This window comes from Glycine soja, chromosome 12 (genome assembly GCF_004193775.1).
Source record: "Glycine soja cultivar W05 chromosome 12, ASM419377v2, whole genome shotgun sequence".
NCBI classification, from domain to species: domain Eukaryota; kingdom Viridiplantae; phylum Streptophyta; class Magnoliopsida; order Fabales; family Fabaceae; genus Glycine; species Glycine soja.
Window position 1 is genome coordinate 28,485,025 of NC_041013.1, and position 3,667 is coordinate 28,488,691.

A 3,667-nucleotide genomic window follows, 5' to 3' on the forward strand; every position below is an offset into this window, starting at 1 on the left:
TACTCCTCTGGGAGGGCTAGCCTATAAGCACTATTGTTGATCCTCTCCAAGACCTGAAAAAGACCATTACCTCTAGGGCTAAGTTTGGACTTTCTCTTAGTAGGAAATCTATCCTTCCTAAGATAGAGCTAAACCCAATCCCTTTTATTAAGCACCAACTCCTTCCTTCCTCTATTGCCTTTAGCTGCATACACCTTTACTTGGTTCTCTATTTGGTTCCTAACCCTCTCATGTAATTTCTTCACAAACTCTGACCTAGATACCCTTTTTTTATGTATAAAAGAAGTGTCAAGTGGAAGGGGAATTAGGTCAAAAGGTGTGATAGGATTGAACCCATAGACAACCTTAAAAGGTGATTGCATGGTAGTTCTATGAACCCCTCTATTATAGGCAAACTCTACATGAGGAAGGTACTCATCCCAAGACTTGTGATTGCCTTTTAGGAGAACCCTTAACAATATGGATAGAGATTTATTCACTACCTCTATCTACCCATCAATCTGTGGGTGACAAGTGGTAGAGAAAAGGAGCTTAGTTCCTAGCTTAGCCCATAAAGTTTTCCAAAAATGGCTAAGGAACTTAGCATCTCTATCAAACACAATAGTCTCAGACAAACCATGAAGCCTCACAACCTCTCTAAAAAAAGGTCTTGAGATGCGACTAGCATCATCTACCTTGTGGCATGGTATGAAAGGTGCCATCTAGCTAAACCTATCCAGCACCATAAAGATAGAGTTTACACCCCTCTGGGTCCTAGGAAGCCCAAGGACAAAGTCCATACTTATATCTACCCAGGGTGCAGATGGAATGGGTAAGGGTGTGTATAGCCTATGAGACATCACCCTAGACTTGGCTTGTAAACAAGCCACACACCTAGTGCAATACCTATGGACATTTTTTTTTCATATGGGGCCAAAGTAATTTTTCCTTGGGGAAGATAAGAGTCTTATCAATTCCAAAATGCCCCATTAGCCCACCCTCATGACTCTCTTTGACCAACAACTTTTTAATGGATCCTTGGGGTATACAAAGCTTTCCCTCCTTGAACAAATACCCCTTAGCAATGTAGAATCCATCTTGGGCCTTGTGCTCACAGCTAGCATAAATGGGAGAGAAGTACTCATTAGAAACATACAATTCCCTTATGTTATCAAATCCTAAAATTTAAGCTCCAAGGGAAGAAAACAATGTGTGTCTCCTAGAAAGAGCATCTGCAACCATATTGGTCTTTCCCTTTTTATATTTGATAACATATGGGAACTCTACCCATTTTGCATGCCTCTTGTTTAACTTGCATTGCCCTCTAATGTACTTAAGTGATTCGTGATCACTATGAATAACAAACTCCTTGGAAATAAGGTAATGTTCCCAAGTTTAGAGGGCTCTAACTAAGCCATAAAGCTCCTTATCATATGTGGGGTAGTTGAGAGCGGCACCATGAAGTTTCTCACTAAAGTAAGCAATAGGGTGCCAACCTTGCAACAACACAACTCCCACACCTACACCAGAGGCATCACACTTGTCGCAACCTACCCTTTAGTGGGAAGGCGAGGTGAAATAGAAGGTGCGTCTTCCAAAAAGGAAAACGCGTGGAAGTCGCCAACAACGTTTATTCGAGGAAAACATTAGAAAAACCAAAAAGAGGTATGTGAATTTTGAAAATAAGGGTTTAGGAGTTATTTACGCATAGGGAAGGTATTAGCACCCCATACGTCCGTCACAAGGGACGACAACCTTTAATCGAGTGTGCATAATGTGACTTCAAAATTGTTTATTTTTCCTTTTTATATTTTTATTTTTTATTTTTTGGGGTCAACAAGGGTGTTGCCCTTGCTCCTACGTATCCTCAGGTGCGATAAGAAATTCAAAACTACGTAGTTCTTTAAGTATGAAGTTTGTGTGTTAAATTGATTTTTATGTTTTTTAAAGATTCATTTTAATTGCGAACAAAAAGTCGTTTAAGGCGTTGGACCTTGAAATGACCTTTTAAATTTGAAAAGCAGAGAGAATCGTTAAGGCGTTGGACCTTGAAACGATCTTTTAAATTTGAAAACGGAGAGAATCATTAAGACGTTGGACCTTGAAATGATCTCAAGTAATATTTGATAAAAAAAAATTAGTTATGAGTTGGTTTTATCTTGGTTTTTTTTATTAACTTCTAATCTCTTTAAAGACAAGTTTACAACACTAGTGATCGATTAAGATTGAACTTTACGAAGAAAAAACGAGATCGCCAATGATAGACGGAGGAAATGAATATGCACACAAAAACAAGGGGGACCCCTAAGGGTACATAGATCATATGCAATCCTCAAAAATAAAAACTAACCGACGGTCGCACGAAGAACACCAAACAAGGAACGATGTAGAGATTGATCATAGTCGCGATTCGGCAATGCCTCAGCTTCGTTTCCTCTTCTTTCTTCTTCTTCTTCTTTCTTATGTCTCTCAATTCCCTCCACCTTTGGACCTTTTTAACCTCCCCTCAGCCTCCCTTATTTATAGGAAAGTGGGCATTTGGTGGACTTGTAGCTCGCCCAGGCGAGCTCATGCCTTAGTCATGAAGTAACTGGCTCGCCCGGGCAAGCTGTAGCTTGCCCAAGCGAGCTTGTTTCTTAACATTGAAGTCTTTTGGTGGCCTAGGCGAGCCAAAGGCTAGCCTGGGTGAGCTAGGGTCTAAGAAACTCAATAAAAAGACCCTTTTGCCCCTCCTTTTCAGTATCCTTCACATTCTTGATCAAAACATTGAATGATCTTTTGTCTTGTGCGGTAACTTGTGTTGGAAAACCCAGTTTGGCTAGTGGGAATTAGTGAATGATAGTCCCCGGACAAAATTAGGGTCTGACAGTTGCCCCTCTTTACTTATCTTTTATTGGAAATAAAAGGGAAGTAAAGATAAGGACACTAATTTCATTCAAGCGACCTTGCTATTTGATTGGGAAACTGGAAAAAACCAAGGAAGTGAAACTGAAAAAAACATGAGGACATTGAAGTTTTATGAAATGTAAAACGGAGGACATTGAAGTCTAGTAGAGCGGAAGACATTTGAAGTTCTTCTTTTTTTATATTATATTTTTTATTTTAGCATAGAAACAGAGGACGTTGAGTCCTAAGAAGCACAAAGACAAGGACATTGAGTCCTAAGAAGAACAAAGACAACGACATTGAGTCCTATAAAAGACAGAAGATGTTGAAGTCTTATAAATTGTAAATGACATAAGACATTGAAGTCTTGCATATGTAAAAGACAGAAGACATTGAAGTCTTTGAAATGTAAATGACTGAAGACATTGAAGTCTTTGAATGTAAATGACAAAAGACTTTGAGTCCTATAAAAGCATAAAGACAGAGGACTTTGAGTCCTATGAAAGATAAAGGCGAGGGCTTTGAGTCCTGTAAAAGATAAAGGCAAGGACTTTGAGTCCTATGAAAGATAAAGGCAAGGACTTTGAGTCCTATGAAAGATAAAAGCGAGGACTTTGAGTCCTATGAAAGATAAAGGCGAGGGCTTTGAGTCCTATGAAAGATAAAATCGAGGACTTTGAGGCCTATGAAATCATAAAGCAAAGGATGTTGATTCCTATGAAACAAACCAATAGGTACTAGTACCAAAGGGCTTAACCTTATAAGAAAGCAAGAGGTTGACTCTTTGAGGGGGCCTCTCATC